This window comes from Erythrolamprus reginae, chromosome 2 (assembly GCF_031021105.1).
Source record: "Erythrolamprus reginae isolate rEryReg1 chromosome 2, rEryReg1.hap1, whole genome shotgun sequence".
NCBI classification, from domain to species: domain Eukaryota; kingdom Metazoa; phylum Chordata; class Lepidosauria; order Squamata; family Dipsadidae; genus Erythrolamprus; species Erythrolamprus reginae.
In genome coordinates, this window is record NC_091951.1 from 36,190,793 (window position 1) to 36,216,221 (window position 25,429).

General features: G+C 41.5%; 1 protein-coding gene across 7 annotated transcripts in view; it reads right to left on the reverse strand.

Moving 5' to 3' along the window:
- LOC139160177 (uncharacterized) overlaps positions 1–22,071 on the reverse strand; it is a 62,706-nt gene extending 40,635 nt beyond the window's left edge. For 2 of the 7 annotated variants that reach the window (XM_070737791.1, XM_070737790.1), the window contains exon 1: positions 21,863–22,071. The gene's annotated coding sequence lies outside the window, so the exon portion shown is untranslated. The remainder of the gene's footprint in view (positions 1–21,862) is intronic. The other 5 variants (XM_070737796.1, XM_070737792.1, XM_070737788.1 and 2 more) reach the window with 4 other exon arrangements.
- Between the last annotated feature and the right edge of the window lie 3,358 nt (positions 22,072–25,429).

Genomic DNA, 25,429 nt, shown 5'->3' on the forward strand with positions numbered 1-25,429 from the left:
TGTATTCAGAGATGCTGCGCCAAACTGTTACAGTTTGGAAAGACGTCATTACAAAACACATGTGCAGGGCACAGGAGAACTTCATGTATCTCACACTTGTCTCCCACCATTGCCTCTATATTATACTTCATGTTTACTTCTAGCGGAAATATGAAATTATTTCTTTCTCAGTGAATATTATACTCAGGTAAGTACAATTCACATTTTATTAATTTATTAATTCAATTTTATACAACTCTATTTTCAACACAAGTGTAAAATAATTTAGATATAGATTTAGAAAGTTTTATCATTTTTGTTATTAAAGTTTTAGTGTTAATTATTTATTTATTCATAATGACATGAATGTTTCATTTATTTATGTTGTACTTTTTTCTTATTTTTTTTCTTAATTTTTTTCATCTTGTAAAAAAATTGGTCACCTTATTTTTATACTCTTTCCTTTTGGCTTTAATTTCTATGGTTTTTGTGTGGTAGTTAATAGTCCTCCTCCTGGTTTGTATTTGTTTTTTCCTCCATATAGGGAATAATCTCAGTGAGAGAAGGAAAGGTGAATGTAAGCCTGTTTGAATCTGCGGAGAGGTGTGGATGGGCCTTAAGTATCATTTTTTAAAATTATTCCAAACTCCATATCTGCTTTTTCCCCAAAAGTTATATTTTACAGCTAATCTCTTCCTGGTGCCATGTCTCAGTTTTTTGTTTGTTCCTCTTTTGGAGTTTAATTATTTAATAATTATTTAATTATTTCTTCCTACACGTACTGTATATTTACAGCAATTTTGGCATTTTCTTTTCCGGTGTGTTTGGCTTTTTTAATTACTTTGGCTTGGTTCTTATTTTAGGAATATCTGTTTTTATATTTCTATTTTTTATTCTAATTTATTCGACAGTTTCTAGTTTCCCTATTCCCTATTTATTTAGCAGTTTCTAGTTTCCTCATGACTTTGGTTTGGCTTTGTCTGGTGACATCACTTTTAGAGGCTTCTGGTCTTGCTTTTCTGCGGAGTTCCCACTGGAGGAAAGTTGTTCCACTGATTAATTGTTCTAACTGTCAGGAAATTTTTCCTTAGTTCTAAGTTGCTTACAGCGTCCTTGAAACTGGGGGGGGGGGGGGGGGGGAATCCTTCCCAAACTACTTTGGCATTTTCAGCTAAACTAACTTTTGTGGATAAAAGAATAAACACTGCATTGTTTATTCTTTCCTGCCATAAACTTTTTTAAAAAATTCATAAAGCTATACATATGGATCCCTTGATTGTCTCTAACCAGTAGGTGGCAGGCAAAGAATTAAAGAGTTTGTATCTCTGCCACATAGAACAGATTTTTTTTAAATGTCCCTGAATCTTAAAGAGTCCTTTGGTCTTCCCCCTCCCACCTTTTATGGATGTTTATCTCTATGTTGACAATGTAAATGTTCATGGAATGAGAGAAGAGGAGGAAACCATGGGGCCAGAAATTATTTTGCAAAACTCTTTTAAGTTTTAAATCTGAATGGGTTGATCGTTGAATTTTTTTTTAATATTGGGGAAGACTTATCACCATAATAAATCTATTAATTATTTGCAGCTATTGAATACTACAGTGGTACCTCTATTTAAGAATTTAATTCGTTCCGTGACCAGGTTCTTAATTAGAAACGTTCTTAAGTAGAAGCAATTTTTCCAATAGGAATCAATGTAAAAGCAAATAATTCGTGCAAACCAATTAGGAAAGAAATAAAAGCTTGGAATTTGGGTGGGAGGAGGAGGAGGAAGAAGAGGAGGAGGACAGTCGCTGCTGAAGGAAGAAGGCGAGCTGAACGCCCCCTTTTGCCTTTCCGCTCCCAGACGCTCCGGGAAGGAACCTCGCGCCGGATGTATGTGAGGCAGTGGGAGAGAGTCACCACAACGAAGTGGTTTATTCCCTCTCCAAGTGCCCAGAGAAAGGAAAATGCTCCGTTCAGTCTGGGCTGCCAAAGCTTCCTTAAGCGCCACGGAAAGGCTCCTCTGGCAGCCCAGAAAAGTCCAAGATGGCAAGGATTAAAGGGAATGGCAGGAAACTGGCCGAGCCTTTGTGCTGCCCTCAAATTTCCTAGGAATTTTTTTCTGGGCTCAGGTTCTTAAGTAGAAAAGGGTTCTTAAGTAGAGGCAAAAAAGTCTTGAGCACCCGGTTCTTATCTAAGAAAGTTCTTAAGTAGAGGCGTTCTAAAGTAGAGGTACCACTGTATTTGAATTTAAACATCCCATATGACAACCCTCCCCCCCCCCAAAAAATACCAACTTGTTTGTTCCCCAAATATGCTTTTTCAACAGGCAAGTGGAAAAAGCCCTTTGGGGACAACCATGACTTGGATGACTGAGAATCTCCATTGACATTTACCAACTCGTTTCGCTTTTAATGTAACTAAACTGAATAAAAAGTCCTGGGTGCGCAGCTTTCGATCTCTTGTGTGCATGCGCATGTAACCCAGCATGTTTTTGCTTCTGCGCATGCACAGGAAGAAAAAATGTGCTGAAGTCTCATGGGGGGACATGTGCACACATGAGATTTTAATAATAATAATAATAATAATAATAATAATAATAATAATAATAATTTATTAGATTTGTATGCCACAATAATAAAAACAATGTGCAATGTAACAAATCATATATATATATATATATATATATATATATACATACATACATACATACATACATACATACATACATACATATATATATATATATATATATATATATATAAAATTTATTTATTAATTACCGTAGTTAGATTTGTATGCCGCCCCTCTCCGCAGACAGGGCGGCTCACAGCAAAGTGAGAAAACAATTTAAACAAATCTAAATTTCTATTTAAAAATATTTTTAAAACCCCATTTTCTCAACAAACATACCAACAGACATACCATTCATAAATTGTAAATGCCCGGGGGAGATGTCTCAGTTCCCCCGGGCATTTACAAACCCCTGTCCCAGGCCCGCCAGAGATCATCCATCAACACAACCAAAGCAGTTTCCATGCTGTAACCGGGCCTGAAACCCGACTGCTGGGGACATAGATAATCGGCTTCTTCCAAGGACCGCTGGAGCTGAAGTGCCACCACCTTCTCGACAACCTTCCCCATGAAGGGAAGGTTGGAGATTGGACAGTAGTTATTGAGTAGGGCTGGGTCCAGGGAGGGCTTCTTGAGGAGGGGGCGCACGAGCGCCTCTTTATAGGATGATGGAAAAAATCCCCTCCCCAAGAAAGCGTTGACAATCTCCTGGACCCAGCTCCGTGTCATCTTCCTGCTGGCCGAGACCAGCCAGGAGGGACACGGGTCCAGTAAACAGGTGGCGGAACTCACAGCTCCAATGGCCTTGTCCACTTCATCAGGTGTCACCAGATCAAACTCTTCCCAGACAGGTGGACAAGTACGTGCCCCAGTCACCTCGACTGACTAGTTGTCAGCCGACTCTGTATTCCAATTGGAGTTGAGGTCCGCCCGGATCTGAGCGATTTTATCAGCGAAAAACGTGTTAAAATCCTCGGCACTACTCTGTAAGGGCTCCCCAACTCCCCCCTGGTTAAGAAGGGAGCGGGTCACCCTAAACAGAGTGGCCGGGTGGGATTCCGCTGATGCAATCAAGGCGGCATGATATGCGCATCTTGCCGCCTTGAGCGCCACTTTGTAAGTCTTAATAAAAGCTCTTACAAGTGTTCGATCGGATTCAGACTTACTCTTCCTCCATCGCTTCTCTAGACGTCTCTTCTGGCGTTTCAACTCCCGGAGCTCCTCGTTGAACCATGGAGCTCTACGGGGTCTAGCGCCTCGGAGAGGTCGCAAAGGCGCAATCCGATCAAGAGCCTCCGCTGCAGCCTTGTTCCAGGCCTCAGCCAGAGACTCCGTCGATCTGTGGACGAGTGTATCTGGAATAACCCCAAGTGCTGTCTGAAAACCTTTTGGATCCAACAGGCGCCTGGGGCGGAACATCCTAATCGGTTCCGCTTCCCTGCGTTGAAGGACTGGAGCCAGGAAGTCAAGCCGTAGTAGAAAATGGTCTGACCATGACAAAGGCAATACTTCTAAGCCCCTTAGTCTCAGACCATTGTTCAATTGCTCAGAGAGGAATACCATGTCGGGTGCGTGCCATCCCTCGTGAGTCAGACCCTGTATTACTTGAGTCAGGACCATGGCTATCATGGTGGCCATGAACTCCTGTGCTAATCCAGAGGTTTCGCCGAGTGACGGCAGATTGAAGTCCCCCAAGACAATAAGTCTGGGAAACTCCGCCAACCCGGCTACCTCCTTCAGCAGCACATGCAGGACTTTTGACACATAGCTGGGAGGCAGGTACGTGAGAAACAAGCCCGCCTGAACCCCTAAGTCCAACTTCATCAAGAGAGACTCGCTGCCCGCAATCTCTGGAGCAATGAGTCTACGTAGGCAAAGGCTCTCCCTGGCTATAATAGCCACTCCTTCCCCCCCTTCCCTGGGGTCGAGGTTGATGCCATATCTGAAACCCAGCTGGGCAAATTTCAGAGAGAGGAACTCCTCCCTCTGGGCCCAGCCAGGTTTCAGTAATACATGCCAGGTCGGCCTCGTCATCCAGGATTAAACCCCGAATGAGGAGAGCTTTATTTACCACCCATCTGGCATTAAGCAGCAGCAACCTGAGCCCAGGGCCAGAATTACACTCATCACCAGTACCCAAGGTTGGGCTCACAGAGCCAGAACAAGGGATCATTATTAAGCAACGATCCCTCGTTCCCCTGGAACGGCTCAATACTTATTTATTCATTCAATCATTCATTCATTCATTCATTCATTCATGTATTTATTTATTTATTATTTATTATTTATTTATTTATTTACTTATTTACTTATTATTAGAGTTGAAAGGGACCTTGCAGGTCATCAAGTTCAACTCCTTGCTTGAGCAGGAAATCCTACAGCACCCCAGCCAAATGGCAGTCCAATCTCCTCTTGAAAATGTCCAAAGTTGGGGAGTTCACAACCTCCGCTGGCAGGCCGTTCCACTGGTTGATCGCTCTCACTGTCAGGAAATTCTTCCTTATCTCCAGGTTGAATCTTTCCTTGGTCAGCTTCCAACTGTTGTTCCTCGTCCGGCCCTCTAGTGCCGTAGAAAATATTGTGTCCCCCTCCTCTCCGTGGCAACCCCTAAAGTACCTGTATACAGCTATCATGTCCCCCCTAACCCTTCTTTTTACTATACTATTCATGCCCAGTTCCAGCAACCTTTCCTCGTATGGACTGGTCTCTAGTCCCCTTATCATTTGAGTTGCTCTTTTCTGCACCCTCTCCAGAGTCTCTATATCTCTTTTGAAGTGTGGTGAAAAGAAGTGGATGCAATACTCCAGGTGCGGTCTGACCAGGGCCTTATAGAGTGGTATTATTACCTCTCTGGTCTTGGAGTGTATCCCCCCGTTCATGCAGTTTAGGATTGTGTTGGCTTTTTTAGCCACTGCTGCACATTGCTGGCCCATGTTTAGCTGGTTTATTTATTTTATTATTTATTTTATTAGTTGGACTTGTATGCCGCCCCTCTCCGAAGACTCGGGGCGGCTCACAACAAGTAAAAACAGTCACAACAATCCAATTAATTAAAATATTTAACGATTTAAGAAAAACCCCATGTAATAGCAAACACACATACAAGCATACCATGTATAAATTAACATGCCCAGGGGAGATGTTTAGTTTCCCCATGCCTGACGGCAAAGGTGAGTCTTAAGGAGTTTTCGGAAGGCAGGAAGAGTAGGGGCAGTTCTAATCTCCGGGGGGAGTTGGTTCCAGAGAGCCGGCGCCGCCACAGAGAAGGCTCTTCCCCTGGGACCCGCCAACCAGCATTGTTTAGTTGACGGGACCCGGAGAAGGCCCACTCTGTGGGACCTAATCGGTTGCTGGGATTCGTGCGGCAGGAGGCGGTCTCGGAGATATTCTGGTCCGATGCCATGAAGGGCTTTAAAGGTCATAACCAACACTTTGAATTGTGACCGAAATTGATCGGCAGCCAATGCAGACTGCGGAGTGATGGTGAAACATGGGCGTACCTAGGTAAGCCCATGACTGCTCTCGCAGCTGCATTCTGCACGATCTGAAGTTTCCGAACACTTTTCAAAGGTAGCCCCATGTAGAGAGCATTACAGTAGTCGAACCTCGAGGTGATGAGGGCATGAGTGACTGTGAGCAATGAGTCCCGGTCCAGATAGGGCCGCAACTGGTGCACCAGGCGAACCTGGGCAAACGCCCCCCTCGCCACAGCTGAGAGATGGTTTTCTAATGTGAGCTGTGGATCGAGGAGGACGCCCAAGTTGCAGACCCTCTCTGAGGGGGTCAATAATCCCCCCCCCAGGGTAATGGACGGACAGATGGAATTGTCCTTGGGAGGCAAAACCCACAGCCACTCCGTCTTATCCGGGTTGAGTTTGAGTCTGTTGACACCCATCCAGGCCCCAACAGCCTCCAGGCACTGGCACATCACTTCCACCGCTTCGTTGACTGGTTATCCATCAAGACTTCAAGATCCCTTTCACAGTCACTTATAGTGAGTGTGGTTTCGCCTAATTTGTATGCATGTTTTGGGGCTGTTTTGCCTAGGTGCAGGATTTTACTCTTCTCTACATTGAACTTCATTTTGTTCATTTCGGCCCACTGTACAAGTCTGTCTAGATCTTTCTGTATCCTGTGTCTATCCTCTGGGGTGTTGGCCACTCCTGCCAGCTTGGTGTCATCTGCGAATTTAATAAATTCCACCTCTATTCCCTTGTCTAGGTCGTTGATAAATATGTTAAAGAGTACTGGGCCTAGGACTGATCCCTGTGGTACCCCGCTGCCTACCTCTTTCCATGTGGACTTAGTTCCATTGAGGGCTACTCACTGGGTGTGATTGGCCAGTTTTCAATCCATCTTGTTGTGGTAGTATCGATCCCACTCTTCTTAACTTAGAAGGTTGTGGTCCACCTTGTCGAATGATTTGCTAAAGTCTAAGTATATTATGTCCACTGCTTTTCTCTGGTCAATTGATTTGGTCACAGTGTTGAAGAATGAAAAACCATCATTTAGAAACCATAAAACAGAAGTATACTATACATAAAACTGTATAAGCCTGGGGGAGATGTTTCAATTCCCCCATGCCTGGCAATATAGATGGCCTTAAGCAATTTACGAAAGAAAAGGAGGGTGGGGGCAGTTCTCATCTCTGGGGGGAGTTGATGCCAGAGGGCCGGGGCCACCACATGTGTAGAAGCAAAAGATCGCCAACATCTTTCTGTTGTTTGCATTCCCTCGTGAGATTATGCTTCTGTGCATGTGCAGAAAGAAAAAAAATATGCTTGGATTTGCGTGCAGGCACTGAAGTTGTGCACACAGCACACTGTACACTACCGGTACGCCATTCTCTACCATACCGTTAGCAACCCACTAGTTGTCGACAAACTTAAACAGTCAAAGAGCCATTTGGACTCATTTCCCACAGAAAAAAAAACACCGGGAGCCACAAAAACCTTTTGATATCCAAAATAAAGATAACACTGCATGCATTGTTTTTATGCTATGTATATATGTTGCATTTATGTAATCAATGAGCTGCTACAGAGAAAACATTTTTTTTTAATTCTGCATGCAACAAAAACATTTTGAAATGCTCAATAAATCACTTGCCGACAGGTGTTGTACTTTGGCAGTTATAATGCATGTTTTGAGCAACAGGGAGCCACAACAGAAGAATGAAAGAATCACATGCAGCTCCAGAGCTGCAGGCTATAGACCCGTAGACTTGACATACACAATTCCTCCAACTATTCTTCATTTATATGAAGCCAACTACTTTTTCAGATCTTGTCAATATAACCAATTGAGTTCTGAGCTTAGAGGAAGGATGAAATTAAAATTGAAACATTTGGAGATAGGTTCAATGAAGTATACTTTATTAAAATACATTTACAGCAGGATAGAGAGCTTAGAGCAAAATATTCCTCAGATTATATAGGTTTGCTTAATTAACATTTAAAACAGTAAGATAAAAAGAATGCAACAAAACTGTCTTCTTTTGAATGCTTTGATGATGTATTGAAATGATTTATTTGTTATTCTTCTTGATACTATCTTTTAAAAATATTTTATCAACATTTTTAAAATGCAAAAAAATCCCCTGATACAAAGAAATTTTTTTAAAAGTACAAAAGAAAAAAGAGGGAAGGGAAAAATGTATACATAAGGTTGCTTTTTTAGTATCCTTGATATTATCTATGTGTACCTTAAACATTTCTTTTAAATGCCACTGCCTCTTAAGATGCAATGACACATTGGTTAGAATACAGTATTGCAGGCTAATTCTACCAACTGCGAGCAGCTTGATTATCACCATCTCAAGGTTGACTCAACCTTCTATCCATTTGATAAAATGAGGACCTGGATTGTTGGGAGGCAATATTCTGACTCTTAAACTCTTAATCAATACTCTGATTCTTAAACTCTTAAACACTGGGAAGCGGTAAATGACTCTACGTGCTATTATTGCTATGTTAAGCATCATACCTAGCAATGGGTGCATGTAATCTATTTTAACAGATTATATATATTATTGCAGATAAACTAATCCACAATAAACTGAAACTTTCATGCTTTACTTTTCACAATTGCCTAATCTGGGGGAGCTGGTGTATTTTTCATGATTATTTAGTTAAAAATGTGAAGGTTGATTTGCCTGCAGATGGGCTTTTGCTGTCAATCCTGTCTTTTCTTGGCAAGTTTTTTTTTAGAATTAGTTTGCATTGTCTCCTTCCTAGGGCTGAGAGAAAGTGATTGGACCAAGGACCAAAACCCATGCAATTGGGATTAGAATTTGCACCTCCTAGTTTATAGCCTAATGCCTTAACAACTAAACCAAACTGCTCACTGCAGATGAGCTTATATTTAAGTATATATGCACACGTGTTTTTTTTTAAAGTATCATGGCATTTACTCACAGATGAAGCTCAATCATGGATAAGTCAAATCCAATTTTGGAGGTCTATTTTGACTCTCAAATTCTTGACTTATCTGTGACTAAATACAGTCCAGCTAAAGTTGTCATACCGACAGCTAATTTTCCCCCATTTACTTGCATTAATTCATCTTCCTTTATTGCATAACTGTGTTTCTTTGACCCTGTCTGCATATCAAACATTGGTAAGGAGGCATAGAAGCAGAAGGGAGATCATGGTAAATGGAATGGTTCAGGGCAGGGGTCTCCCTGGCAACTTTAAGACTTCTGGACTTCAACAGCCAGAGTAAGAAATATAAATGAATAAAAGTTTTTCCCCAAAATTATATGGTGGAGGCTGGGTTTATTTGTTTACTCGTGAAATCACTCTTATAACCCTTAACAGCTGAAAACTCGTTTTTGTGTTGCTGAAGAAAGCAAATAAAAACTTTACCATAATGCAAATGTTTTTGTTTGTATGTGTGTTTCCCTTAAAACCTTGTGGTCCAATCCATCGAAGAGTGACTATGCTATAACACCGCTAAATCACGGCATAGAGCCATGATGGCAAACCTATGGCACGTGTGCCAGAGGTGGCACGCAGAGCCCTCTCTATAGGCAGCACACCATTGCCATCTGCTGTTCCAGATTCCGCAAGCATCCAATGTGTATGCGCTCTGACCAGCTGCTCTTTTCTGGGTTTCCATGCATGTATGCATACACTGGAACACAGAAAAGAGCAGCTGGCTAGTGTGCAACCACACAACAGCATGCAGAAGAGCAGCTGGCTGCTACACTCATGTGCACCAGCCAGCTGTTCTCTTCTAAGTTCTGGTACTCTGGTGTGCACACACACATACGTTCCACTTTTGGCATTTGCGAAAAGGTTAACCATAACGGGCATAGCGTGGGTTTGGTTAAAAAGGGGAAATATGAAATAAGCAGAACACATAGACAGTAACCAGATACAAACATGAAGGGACCTACGGAATTAAACTATAAGTAACTATGAATTGACAGATCTCAATTTGATCCAATCTGGTCCTTATCAAAAGGGAAGGAAAAACTATCCACAGAGATCACAATTACAAGGAACTCCATGTACATGCATATTTAGCTACTCATTATTTAGAGCCAGTTTGCTGCAGTGTTAAGACATCAGACTAGAAATCAGGACACAGTGAGTTTTATTCCTGCCTTGGGCACAAAGCCAGCTGAGTGGCTTTGGGCCACTCACTCTTTCTCAGCCTTGGGAAGAAGACAAGTACAAAGTATCTCTGAAATCTTGTCAAGAAAACTTCAAGGATTAAATCTAGTCCGTTTCAGGCTCATAGACACATTCATCAGTTAGATGAAAATTAGTGCAATATATAAACTGTACATAAAGGGCTCTTCCCTAAAATGAATTTCTCCAAAGCTAAGGTTTTAGTTTTGTCCAGAATGTACTCTAAAGTTCAGCCTTAAAGGAATAGTTACGGTAAATTGATCAGGTCAATTTGAAATACTTTAGTACCTCTGCCTACTGGAAAAATCAACTGAGCAAGTTCCTGATTTAACAAAAAAACCACGTTTCTAATGCAGATTTAAAACATGTAGCAATGACGATGTTCCTACAGCAACTGTTCAAAACAATTTAACCCTCTTTGAAATGGCTTTACTCTAAGTAATGGCCTCAATGAAAGGGACATCACAAAAATGCAGGTGCTAATAATGATTATTATTGTTTATTAGATTTGTATGCCCCCCCCCTCTCCATAGATGGGATTAGCTTTAAAATATTTCGTATGATTCCAGGCCATCTTTTCCATATGAACCACAGGATGCGCATTAACGGAGTACGAGATACCCTTAACTGGACAACATCATTAAGGCAGAACATATCGATTCTGTTCTGCCCTTTGCCAGAGATGAAAACCATCTCTCCTTGGTCACATCCAATAATAAGTTGAGCATTCTTTTGCAAACATGATATTTCCTCACTAAATATGGCTATTGCTTTGTTGATTATGATCATGAGATGCTTAGGTACTTTCTTCAGATATCTGAGTTTTTCCCCGCATGGCAACCAGTTTTTCCACACTGAGCTCATGTTTTTTGCCATTGGCCTCTTTTAAAAACAGCTCCCAAGTTAATGGCATGAAGTTAAAATCTACTTTTCCGTCATTACTCTGTGCAGTGATCTCCCAATCTTTGGATTTTATATATAGTTGTTGCTCTTTGCAGGTGAAATCAATTTGGATATTCTCCTTAATTATATAAGAATATTTAGGCAATTCATCCACTATGTGACTAAAACATGATTTTAGGCTGTCAGTGAGCAAATCCAATTGGGCTAATTCATTTTTAATTTCCCTCAAATGATCAATATCCAGTGTCTGAAGGGAACCCGAGAATTTCTCTAGTTTGTTGCCTGAACTTACATGTAATTCACGATCCTGAAATTGCTCGTTGGGATGAGTAACATCCAATTTGTAATCTCCGTTCCCTGAGATGAATAGATATTTCACATTTTCTCCATCCATATCAAAGGTGAATTTTATCTGGGTATTATTTTGTATTTCACTCATTTTCTTGCAGAAACACTGGAGTATCATCCTAAAGCAACTTTTCTCAGCCTGAGTCCATGGCCCGAATGTCTTCAAGTCTTCTTCCACCTTTTTAAAATGTGCAATACTAAGGGGTTGCTCCTGAAAGCATAATCTGGCCATATAAGCAGATTTTGATGGGGCTTTCACATGGAACTTGTAGTCTCCAGCAGAAACATTGATTTTCCATTCTTTTTTTCCTGAAGCAAAAGAAAGCTCTTTCCCATCATCTCCCTGGAGAATCATCTGGGCATTTTCCTTTACACATGAAGGCTCATTGGGAAAATTCTTCATTACTTCTTCAAAACATTTTCCCATCCCGTTATCCATTTCTAAATTCTCCCATTCATTCTTCACCTTGTTTAAGCTGTCAATATTCAGGCAATGTGTCTGTGAACATAATAGTTCCCTCTTGATAAATAATAACATATTGGCCATGGTCTTCTCGTTCTGAAATAGCTCCAAATTGTTGGAATGCACTACACTCAAAAAATTACTCTTTTTTTAAAGGCTTGGTTGTTTGGGGCTCATTAATCTGTATCAAAATATTTATAGTCTCTTTTGTCTGAGATTTCAGGCCTTAGGTTTCAAAGGATCATCGTTTATACTGAATGCAGATTAATGTTCACAGTTCAGGATGAACATTTAGCATGCTGTTTATCTGGAATTGTTTCTTTAAAGGAAGAAAACAATATTTTATTATATGTATATTATATATATTTAAAAATATATGTTTATTTAACTGCTTACTTATACATTTATTTAGCTGCTTATTGATTGATTGAATGAAAGATAGATAGGCAGACAGTAGGTATAGGTATAGGCATAGATATATGTTGATTATGATTAGATAGATAGATAGATAGATAGATAGATAGATAGATAGATAGATAGGTGGGGGGGTGGGGGGGTGGATAGATAGAAGATAGATAGATAGATAGATAGATAGATAGATGATAGATGGATGGATGGATGGATATATAAATAGATAGATGATAGATAGATGATGGATAGATGGATGGATGGATGGACAGATAGATAGATAGATGATAGATAGATGATAGATGGATAGATAGATAGATAGATGAATGGATAGATAGATGATAGATAGATAGATAGATAGATAGATAGATAGATTCTTACAACAGTTCATTTAGTGACTGTTCAAAGTTACAACAGCACTGAAAAAAGTGATTTACAGTTTCCACCATTGCAGCATCCTCATAATCATGTGATCAAACTCTAGATTCTTGGCAACTGATTCCTATTTATAACCATTGCTGTGTGCCAAGGTTCAGTGATCACCTTTTGTGACTTGAATTGAAAGGATGCCCCCAAAAAGAGAGCAAGCAAGAATGTAATCGATCTTAAACTCAATCAGAACAGAGATGGACGGGACCTTGGAGGTCTTCTAGCCCAGTCCCCTGCTTAAGCAAGAGGCACTATACCTAGAAGTGGTGGTCTGCCAATTCAGACCAGTTCGACCAAACTGGTAGTGGAAATTGCACGTGGATCCACCTGCCCTGGCTCTATTTCGTCCTTTCTGGTATGTTTTTTAAGCTTGGTCACATGCACGGAAGTATGTGCACATGCACAGAGTTGATGCTTGCAAGTGAAGAGTGTATGTGCATGTTCACGTTCACATTTGGCACCAGTAGGGAAGGGAATGCCACCCCTGCCTATACCCTTTTATACAAATGACAGTCCAGTCTCTTCTTAAAAAGCTCCAGTGATAAAGCACCCACAACTGCTGAAGACAAGCTGTTCCTCACTATTGATTAATTATCCTCATTGTTAGGACTTTTCTTCTTAATTATTTTATGGAGTCCCTTAATATGTTCAGGAATGTAAATCAGTGGTGTAATCCATTTTTTTTACTACTGGTTCTGTGGGTCTGGTTTGGTGGGCATGGCAAGGAAGGAGATATTTTGGTAGAAAGCATGAGCTTATTGGTGGGCACAAGATAAGAGTGTATTGAAAAAGTGCCCCTTGAATAAATAATAATTGTGACTGATTGAGGCCTGGCTGAAAAACATACTGTATTTTTTTAACTATAAGACACACCGGTATATAAGATGCACCAAGATTTCAAAGAGGTACATAAATAAGGGAGGGGGAGTTGTCCTCCCAGCCCCAGGAGCACTCTGCAAGCTTCCCCAACCCTAGGTACACCCCGTGTTTTGCCTGGTTTTCATCCATTTTGCAAAAATTGGGTGGGTAGAGGGTTTGGGAGGCCTGCAGAGTGCTCCTGGGGCTGGGGGAGTGCAAAAACACCCCCGGTTTTGGTAAAAATTGCCCTTTATTTCTCCCAATTTTTTTGCAAAAAGTGGAATGTTTTGCCTTCCTCCAGCCCTCAGAAGCACACTGCAAGCCTCCCAAACCCTCTACACACCTCATTTTTGTGTAGAATTGACCCATTTTTTTCAAAAATGGGATGTAGGGCGGGGCTTTGGAGGGCCAAAAAATGGCTGTATTCGGTGTACAAAATGCACCATCTCTCTTTTTTTTGGGGGGGGGGGGGGCATCTTATTCTCTCATAGAAAGTACAGTAACTTTTGAAGACATGGTAAAGGAATGCAATCAATTCACCACAAAAGGGATTTGAGGGTTTATATATGAAAAAGATTAATTAATTAAAATTGACTAATTAAAATGTGAGGCTGATAAGAGATTCTGAATGAAGGAAAAACAACTCTTTTCTCAACTTCTGAATTTCCAGTACTTCTCAACGTCCTTGTTGAGCTCTAAAACCACAGTCTGTTCCACCAGCCAGTTCATTCTGTAGATCAGCGTTTCCCAACCGGTGTGCCGCGGCACACTAATGTGCCACAAGACACGGTCAGGTGTGCCGCGAAGCTCCTCGGGACGAAAGCGCTCCCAGCCAGGGGGCTGCGAGAGGGGCGGGGCGGGCTTTCCCGAAACGGACCGAGAAAGCCCTCTCTTGCAGCCCCCTGGCTGGGAGCGCTTTCGCTGTGAGAGAGGGCTTTCTCCATCCGTTTCGGGAATGCCCGCCCCGCCCCTCGTGCGCGCCGCTCCCCTTTTCTCTCAGCCCTCCCTGGCTTCGCTTCTCAATCCCTCCCTCCTTCCGTCTTTCCTTCCCCTCAGCCGTTCTGTCTGGGAGTCTCCCACTCTTCCCTTTCCCACCTCCCAGGCTTTGCCTTCGCCACCCCCACCCCTTTTTTGGTTGGCAAGGAGTCCTTTGCCGCATCCCGCAGTTAGCACTCAGCTCGAGGCCGCTTTCCCTGGCTGCGCTCGGAACCGACAGGGCGCTGCTCTTTCTCTCTCTCTCTCTGTCTCCCATGAGGCGGGGGAAGGAAAAAAAGCAAAAAACCCCTTCTTGCAGCGGGCCCACGCGTGCGCTCGTGCCCGCGCTCATCCCTTCAGCAGCGAGGGAGGGAAGTCAGAGGGCGAGGGAGCGAGCGAGCGCTCTTGTCCTCGGTGCCCTCTGCAGCCTACCTTCCTTCTTCTTTGCCACTGCTGAGGGACGGAGAGAAAGATAGAAAGGAAAGAGGGAGGGAGAAATAGAAAGGAAAGAGGGAGGGAGGAAAGAGGGAGGGAGGAAAGAGGGAGGGAGAGATACAATGGAAAGAGGGAGGGAGGAAAGAGGGAGGGAGAAATAGAGTGAAATGGAGGAAGAGATATTTTTTTTGGTCCAAACTTTTCTTTAGCCCCCCCACCCCCCCCCGCACCCTCGTTCAGTGTTCCCCAGGATTTTGAAAATATGAATAATGTGCCGCGGCTCAAAAAAGGTTGGGAAACACTGCTGTAGATGACCCTCTTGGCTTGTGGACTTCAACTCCCAGAATCTCCTAGCCAACTATGTTGAAGTTCACATATATTTAAGCTGCCAAAGTTGAGAAAAACTGTTCTTGGCTCTCTTTGGCACTTGCTGAACCTCCCATTGCAAATTCCAGGCTGTTCTGTAAGGCAGGCACTAAAATACAGAAGGCATACCTCCTGGATTCCATTAGATGGTGCTGTTTACTGCTTAACAGAAGGAACACAGAGAATATATCAGACTAGGACAGTGCTTCTCAAATATTATCTGTTACCCCCACCCCCAAAGATGTAAACATTTTGCATGCTCCCAATTCTCCACTGGGACAATTGTTTGCAATATTCAGCACATTTTTGCTGAAAAAACTCAAATGGCTTATCAGCATGATTGGGGTATAATGGTTGAACTTGTGCTTAAACCATGTTTAAGTGATGCCTTAATTTATTTGGCTTCATGCTGTCTGCTGCCAACATTTTTAGATACAGTAAACGTATCGGTCTTTTCTCGTCTCCCACTGTAGTCACAGTGAAGGCAATCGATACATTTAGATATGTATATGGTGCATTGTTTTTGAGATGTTATGAGCTGCCCCCGAGTCCTCGGAGAGGGGCGGCATACAAATCCAATTAATAATAATAATAATAATAATAATAATAATAATAATAATAATAATAATAATAATAATAATAATAATATGCATCCATCCATCCATCCATTCATCCATCCATCCATCCATCCATACATACATACATACATACATACATATATGCATACACTTCATTGTGTTTCATCGTCTTAGTTTTCTGGGAGACTTACGTTTGTCTCATTATCTCCATCTCTCTCCTCCTTTCTTTTCATCCCTGTTAACTATTTTGCCATGGTGTCTCTTAAGGGTTTGTTATCTGCACTTCATATCTCCTGCTCTGTGCTGTGTACTATTATTCGGTGCAAACAACCCCTACTCCCTACAGCAAAATAGCACATTCCCCAGGATCACAGCCCCCCCATCACTCCTGTTACCCCCCCCCCCCCTCGGGGGGCCTGCCTCACTATTTTGAGAAGCACTGGACTAGGATGAAGTTTGCATACCTAAAAATGAAGCAGGGAGGTAAGCAAGTCGAACAAAAGGCAAAATTCCTGTATAAACCCTCCCTCTCCACTAAAATCCCAACAGCAACTGCCAGTCCTGACAATCAATTTACCCACAGCCTTCTGCACTAGGCTGCCAGGCACTTGTCACAGCAGTGGTCCCCAAACTACGGCCCGCAGGACGGATGCGGCCAGCTGAGGCCATTTATCCAGCCCGCAGCAGCGCACAAGATTTTACCAATAGATATAATAAGCTCCCGAATCTCCTGTCCACTCACTGCGGTCTGCTGCTGTTTTTAAATAGTTTTTAACTGTTTTTAGCTAATTTATTGGGGGGTCTTTTTAATTGATGGATGAGTATGATTATTGGAATGAATGGGGCTATATGCATTGGGTGGATGATTCTGGGATGAATGGGGGTGGGTGGGATGGATATGGAGGGTGGGACTACGGTGTGAGTGAGATAAATGGAAATAGTATGAATGATATATTTGGCCAACCTGATGCTGGCGAGGAAGGAGGGGGGGGAGTACCAATCTCTGGGGTGGCAGAGAGTTGGAATATCCAGGTGTTGCTGGGGAGAGGCAGATATGGTGGGAGCCACAGAGTTCGCCGTTCCAGGGGAACGAGGGATCGTTGCTTAATTTATTTTTTATTTTTATTTATTACTTGGATTTGTATGCCGCCCCTCTCCCTTGTTCTGGCTCCGTGAGCTCAACCCTGGACACTGGTGATGAGTGTAACTCTGGCCCTGGGCTCAGGGTTGCTGCCTACTCAATGCCAGGTCGGTGGTAAATAAAGCTCTCCTCATCCGGGATTTGGATCCTGGATGAGGAGGGGCCAACCTGGCATTTGTAACTGAAACCTGGCTGGGCCCGGAGGGAGGAGTTCCTCTCTCTGAAATTTGTCCAGCCGGGTTTCAGATATGGCATCAACCTCGACCCCAGGGAAGGGGGGGGGTGGCTATTATAGCCAGGGAGAACCTTTGCCTACATAGACTCGTTGCTCCAGAGATTGCGGGTTGTGAGTCCCTCTTGGTGAAGTTGGACTTAGGGGTTCAGGTGGGCTTATTTCTCACGTACCTGCCTCCCAGCTACGTGTCAAAAGCCCTGCCTGTGCTACTCGAGGAGGTAGCCGGGTTGGCGGTGGAGTTCCCCAGACTTATTGTCTTGGGGAACTTTAACCTGCCATCACTCGGCGAAACCTCTGGACTGGCACAGGAGTTCATGGCCACCATGACAGCCATGGACCTGACTCAAGTAATACAGGGTCTGACTCATGATGGGGGATATGCACCCAACATGGTATTCCTCTCTGAGCAATTGAATAATGGTCTGAGACTAAGGGGCTTAGAAGTGTTGCCTTTGTCATGGTCAGACCATTTGCTACTATGGCTTGACTTCCTGGCTCCAATCCTCGGAGGCTGCAGCAATGCAGTGCCAAGAAAGGCCGGCTGTTGGTCCCTTGAAGCCATCGCCGCCCACTGTGGAGATCCGCTTGCAGCGGCGGCTTCAAGGGACCAACAGCCAGTCCTTCTTGGCGCTGCATTGCTGCAGCCTCCAAGCTCCGCTGATGTCCCCCAGGTCATTGTAACTGTAATTGGAGAGAGAGAGAGAGAAAGCCATTGCTGCAAAGAGAGAAAGGGACAGAGAGTGAGAGAGAGAGAGAAAGAGAAAGAAAACAAGAGAGAGAGAAAGCAAGCAAGAGAGAGATAGAGGAACAGAGAGAAAGAAAGAGAGAGAGGGAAAGGAAGAGGGAGAGATAGAGAGGTAGTGAGAGAGAGAAAGAAAGCAAGAGAGAGAGAGATACAAAGAGAGTGAGAAAGAGAAAGAGAGAGGGACAGAGAAAGAAAAAAGAGAAAGAAAGTAAGAGAGAGAGAGGGGGGGACAGAGAGAAAGAAAGAGAGAGAAAGAGTGAGAGAGGGAGAGGGAGAGAGAAAGGAAGAGGGAGAGATAGAAAGGGAGAGAGAGAAAGAGAGAGAAAGAAAGAGGGAGAGATAAGAGAGGGAGAGATAGGAAGAGTGAGAGAGAGAAAGAAAGAAAGAAAGAGAGAGAGAGAAAGAGAGGGAGAGAGAGGGGGAGAGAAAGAGAGAGAGATAGAAAGGGGGAGAGAGAGAAAGAGGGAGAGAGAAAGGGAGAGGGAGAGATGGAAAGAGTGAGAGAGAGAGAGAAAAGAGGAAGGAAAAATGAGAAAATGATGGAGAGAAAAAATGAGGGAGAGGAAAATGAAACAAATGAGAGAGAAGGAAAAAAGGGAGAGGGAAGAGAGAAGTGGAGTGGAAGGAGTGAGGGAAGGAAGGAAGGAAGGAAGGAGAAATGGAGGGAGTTTGTTGATTTATGTTTAAATTTACTTGTTAATAAAGAAATATAAATTACTTTATTACTTAATTACTTTATTGCTTCTTCTTTATTTTAAATATTGTATTTGTTCCCATTTTGTTTTTTACTTTAAATAAGGTATGTGCATAGGGATTTGTTCATAATTTTTTTATAGTCCGGGCCTATTTTATCCTCCAAATCCATGCTCCTGTGCAAGTAAGGAAAAGCAAATCTATATTGGTAACCAGTAAGCTTTTGCCATTACTTTAAATTTACTGTGTCTCTGGGTATTCTAAATACAGGTAGTCCTCAACTTAAAACCAGAATAGAGCCAGAATTTTTTTGTTGCTAAGTGAGGCATTTACTGAGTGAGTTTTGCTCCATTTGATGACTTTTCTTGCCAGGGTTACTGAATGTATCTGCAGTTGTTAAGTAAGTAACAGTTATTAAGTGAATCAGGCTTTGACTTTGACTTTAAAGGAAAAAAAGGCCTTGAAGCAAGCCTCATTTGACCACAGGACACTGCACCTGTTATAAATATGAGTCAGTTGGTAAATGTTTGAATATTGATCACATGCCCATTAGGGATGCTGCAATGATCCTGTGTATGAAAAAGAGTCATAAGTTACTTACTTACTTACTTACTTACTTACTTACTTACTTACTTACTTACTTACTTACTTACTTACTTACTTACTTACTTACTTACTTACATACTTATTTACTTACTTAATTGATTGATGGAAAGATGGATTGATGGATTGATGGATTTCTATGCCGCCTTTCTGAGATGTTGAGAATCTAGAAAGAGTGCAGAGAAGAGCAACAAAGATGATTAGGGGACTGGAGGCTAAAACATATGAAGAATGGTTGCAGGAACTGGGTATGTCTAGTTTAATGAAAGGAAGAACCAGGGGAGATATGATAACAGTATTCCACTATCTCAGAGGTTGCCACAAAGAAGAGGGAATGAAGCTATTCTCCAAAGCACCTGAGAGTAGAACAAGAAGCAATGGGTGGAAATAATCAAGGAGGGAAGCAACTTAAAACTAAGGAGAATTTTCCTGACAGTTAGAACAATTTATCTTGCCTCCAGAAGCTGTGAATGCTCCTACAATTTTAAGGTAGATGTTAGATAACCGTTTGTCTGAAGTAGTGTAGTGTTTCCTGCCTAAACAGGGGGGGTGGACTAGAAGACCTCCAAGGTCCCTTCCAACTCTGCTGCTGCTGCTGCTGTTGTTGTTATATTATTATTATTATTATTATTATTATTATTATTATTATTATTATTATATTATACACTAGGTTTTTTTACATGATCTTTTGTAGTACTCATCTTTTCTGGCAACTCAAAAATACAAAGCATTGTAGTCCTTCCCTGTAAAATTGCACTCTATTTTCAAATCATTTTATGTTGATAAACATTATTTGTTGCTCTACAAGAAATGTACCATCCCCTAGAGCTAAACCTTCACATGGTGACTGCAAATGTACATACCTCAAACATCAGATCAGCACTGCAAGTATGGCAAAAAACATGTGAATAGATGAACACGCTAACTTATTGAAGTTTGCCCAGCAATACCTAACCTGCACAACTGCATACCTGCACATTGAGATTTACAGGGAAAGCACTCTTGGACTGTGGTTTCGTTTCTGCACAAAGGGCTGTGTTTATATAAACCAAACAAAAAATTCCCCCCTGGGCTTTATCATAGTAGAGATCATATTTATTTTAAATTTTCCTCAATGTTCAGAACAGAAAGCATGTATGAATCAGTCCACACGCTGCTACACTTACTTTGGAAATTTCCAAGGAGCAGATTTTCAAATTTGATAATGTTGCATACAGCAGCAGAGAGCAGGCACCTCCTGACTGTAACTTGTTGCTTGTATCCTAAGATTTTTATTAATATTGATTGTTTCTTCATTGCTTATTTGACCCCTATGACAATCATTAAGTCTTGTACCACATGATTCTTGACAAATGTATCTTTTTTCTTTTTTGTATACTGAGAGCACGAGGACAAATTCCTTGTGTGTCCAATCACACTTGACCAATAAAATTCTATTCTATTCTATTCTATTTCATTCCATTCCATTCCATACTGCATTGTGCCATAATTAAACTGGGGGTGGTTTAATTCACAACTTCAATAAACACAGAAACTTTGGACTTTGCTACAAAAGTAAATTGTGATTACATACCTGAATTGGTTGTCTAAATTTACTCTCCTTCCAGAATTGGACAAGAAAATTATAGCCTTTGCCTTTTTCTGCAAAGGGAAAAGCAAAAGAAGAAAAGACAACTAATTTATAATGCTTTGAGCTTTCATGGGAAGAAAGAGATTAAGCCTCCTGCTGAAATGGTAATCAAATAGCCTGTTTCCTAAATATTTTCATATTTATACAGTACAACAAAGAACAGGACATCTGTTTCCTGCAAGAAATTGCATTATTTTCCTTTTCTGTTTCTCAGCTCCAGGCAGCAAATATCTTTAGCCAAATGAGACAGTAGACAAATAAATATAAATCATCTATGTATTGTATTTACTAATCCATCCTTCAATATCACAATAATTCAAACTATCCTGGAATGAAACAATTAAGCATGCAAGTCATTTATGCAAGATGGACAACCATACACATTGAAGCAAACAAAATTTTTGCATCAAGTATATTTAAATGTAAGGAGGTACTTTTAACTAACTAATAAAAAACACAAAGAAGAGGGAATCAAGTTATTCTCCGAAGCACCTGAGGACAGGACAAGAAGCAATGGATGGAAACTAATCTAGGAGACAAGCAACTTAGAACTAGGGAGAAATTTCCTGACAGTTAGAACAATTAATCAATGAAACAACTTTCCTCCAGAAGTTGTAAATATTCCAACACTGGAAGTTTGCAAAAAAATATTGAATAACCATTTGTCTGAAGTGGTGTAGGGTTTCCTGCCTAAGCAGGGAGTTGGAGTAGAAGACCTCCAAGATACCTTTTGACTATGCTATGCTATTCTTCTATTGAATAACTTTGGTTAATCTTGTCTGGAAAAACCATCTCCCATCCTTACTTTACATGCACATTAATTCTGTTTAACAGGAATTAGTTTCTCACAATATGAAAATTAAGAAAAAAAATACTTGCCTCCAAGTGCCACAGCAGGAAGTTTAGGAATCCAATCTGAGTTAAAAATAAAACCACTTTCTGAAGATATGAACAAAAATATGTATATAGTGATGAGTGTTCATTTCATACTCAAAGTATTCCGAATAGAAGTGAAATGAATATGCTATGAATAGTTTTATAAGCATTCCTTTTCCCCTCCTTTCTTTTTCCCCTCCCCTGATGGTGTCATTTACAGACTCACACTAATTATTGTGTTTATTTTAACTCTTAGTTCACTGCAAAACGCCCTGGTGTTTTTAGAAGGCTAAGGGTATTGTGCCTTCTTGTGTGGTTGCTTGCCTTTCTCTCAAAAAAGGGGACTCATTTATCCTCTGAAGTGATTTGGATCTAAGAAAGGGTGACAGGGTAGTAGCTATTAATGGGATTCACATTATTGTTCTGTTTTGTATATGCTGTGAGCCGCCCCGAGCGCTTCAGAGAGGGGCGGCATACAAATCCAATTAAATAAATCATTGCCCTACACCATTTCTGACAAATGGCAGTCCAATCTCTTCTTGAAAGTCTCAAGTGATGAAGCTCCTACAACTTCCAAAGGCAACTTCTGTTCCATGGGTTGATTGCTCTCATTGTCCTCTTGTTTATCAACTTTTTATCTATCATCTCCATCAGTTTTGTTCCATGGTGTGACTCTTTCGTTACTTTGTGATATTTAACTCATAGTATTTCTTAACTCATTCTTAACTCATAGTACAGTGGTACCTTTACCTAAGAATGCCTCTACTTAAGAACCGGGTGTTCAAGATTTATTTTTGCCTCTTCTTAAGAACCATTTTCTACTTAAGAATCTGAACCCCAAAAAATTTCCCAGGAAATGTGAGAGTAGCACGAACGTCCAGCCAGTTTCCTGCCATTCTCCCTGGGTTTCTCTCTCTGGCGCAGTGTATGGGAGGCAGCCTCGCGCCAGGTGTATGGGAGGCGTGTGCTCCTCCTCACTGCCTCACAGTCCCTCTTTTTTTTAAGCCTTAAAATTTTGGATTTTTTTATTCCCCTCACCTCATCTTCTTCCTTCGGCAGTGACCGTCCTCCTCCTCTTCTTCCTCCTCCTCCTCCCCCCATCCAAATTCCGAGCTTTTATTTCTTTCCTAATGGGTTTGCACCCATTATTTGCTTTTACATTGATTCCTATGGGAAAAATTGTTTCTATTTACAAACCTTTCTACTTAAGAACCTAGTCACGAAACAAATTAAGTTCTTGTTCATGTATTTCCTGAATATGTCTTCTCTGCTGCCTTCTGCTGTTTTATTTTCTTAGAATATGTTTTTAGAGATTCACAGAAGGGGAAAGTCATCCCTTGAAAATATTTGACAGCTCACAATAGGAGAGCTGCTCTCCCTTGTTCAACTAATTTGGGAATATGAAACGTTTCAGTGATGGGTACTGCTCCTCAGATATAGGGGTGTGTGGTTCGTAACAGCAACATTTGGTTCCAAAAATGTTTTCCCCACTCTCCCAGCTGCACTCAGCTTCAGAATAGAAATTCCTAAGATTGAGATACTCAGTGTTCCATCTGATAAAACTGCAAACTTAGGCCAACTTTCGTTTTAAGGCCATCAAAAGAAAAATGGAATTTTTCAGTGGGAACTTTGCCAAACCTTTTGTTTTTAATACCATGGAGAAGCAGCTAGGAAACAAAATGAAAGAAAGACACAGGAAACTCCCTCAGAGTAGGTAAGAATGCATTCTTTACCCACCCCTATTTTTCCTTTCTTTGCTAAACATTAATCTCTGGCAACACACTCCATGCTTACAGTGTCTCTACATTCTTTATTATAAAAGACAGGCGTTTGTTTCAGAAAGCTGTCCTTTAAATTCATTTAATTTCAGTATTTATCATCTTGATTTTGGTCTTGAATTTTCTTTCGTTAAAGCAAAAGTAAAAACTCTCCACAAGTGATCAATGTTTCTGTTAACCCTTATGGACCTCTTTCATCTTTTTCAGGTTTGTCCTTTACTTTTCCAAAGATGATACGGTCACTGTACCAGGGGTGGGTTCCACTTATCTTTGCCACTGGTTCGCATCATGACATTTTGCACACATGTGCTTGCCTGCTCACGTGTCACAATCCAAGCTGTAATACAACTATGGGAAGCCCCATCCTGAGCCCAGAAGAAAGAAATATTTTGGGAATATATTTTTTTAAAAAGCAAAATATTATATTTTCCTAAAGGAGAAATGGACAAACATGTTTTGGAGACAGAAAGCAGCCCACCAGTCTTTCTTAATAGTCCACAGCAGATGTCAGCGCTTAAGAGATACAGAACTTATTGAATGAGGAAGACAACTATTTAGATTCATATTCATAAGCAAAGCAAATACTTTCAGCAGAAGCCCATTTAAGACAGGATATTTTGGAACTCCTTGTAGCAAAGTTTGACAGCTAACAAAGCCTGCCCTGAGTCTACGGAGAGGGGTGGCATACAAATTTAATAAATAAATAAATAAAATAAAATAAAATAAAGGCAAAATGGTAGGATTAGTAAGCATCCCCTCAACCAAGACCCAGCACAGCACATTGCATCACCCCCAGAACAGTTCAAACTTCAAGGTCACAGAAACTTAATTCAGACCTATCCACTCATTCAATCATTTGTTCAGCTAATCCAGAACTGCTGTTGGTTCTGTTCACCATGAAACTTTCCAATCAGCCTCCAGCTTCCATTTTGTTTCCAGCGTCTTTCTCCCAGTGTCAAGCTGAAGCCATTGTTTGAGTTTGCATGTGGGAATAAAGGATGAACTTTAAATTGGGTGGAGAATTTTTCTTCCAGCACAACCAGTGTTGTGGTTAGTTCTGGCCCAGCTCCTGCCCCAAGGACTGTGGATGTGGGAGAGACATCCACATGCTGCAGTCCTGTTTTGCCCCCGTTGGGATCTGCTGATGAAGGCTCCTCTGACCAAGAAGACATGAGTGACAGGGAAGAGGAGAGTGTGGCAGACAGCTCAGAAGGAGATCAATTTTCTAGCTCCTCCTGGATTCAGAACAAGAGTTCAGCCATGCATGCAGAGAGCGATGCATAGGCAACAACAACTGAGAGATTATTATCAAAGAAAATGAGGCCACCTGTGGTTGGGTGGGGCTGTGGTAATTAGTAAGGCTGCTATAAATAGCAGACTGTGTGTTTGGCCATTGTGGAGGATTATCTGATCATTGTGTTTCGTGCCTGCTTTGCTGACTTTGACCATTGTGTGTTGATTTTTCCCTGCTTTGAAACTAAACCAGAGCAAAGTGTGTTTCACTTTGTGAAAGAAGAAGGACTGTGAATTGCCTCACAGCTGCAAGCTAAGTATCACAGAACTGATAAGGGACTTGTACAAATTACCAGTTTGTTTGGAGACAAGTGCTCCTTGCTATACAAAAAGAGGGCTTAGTTTAAGTGAATTTTCATTATAAAGAACATTGTTTTGAATTTTCATGTGTGTGTCTGAAATTTGTACCTGTGAATTTTCGGGAGGAGTCTACCAGCGAGCCCGACAGAACAACCAGTAAAGGCAACCAGAGCACTGGCCAGTTTGTCTTTCATTTCAA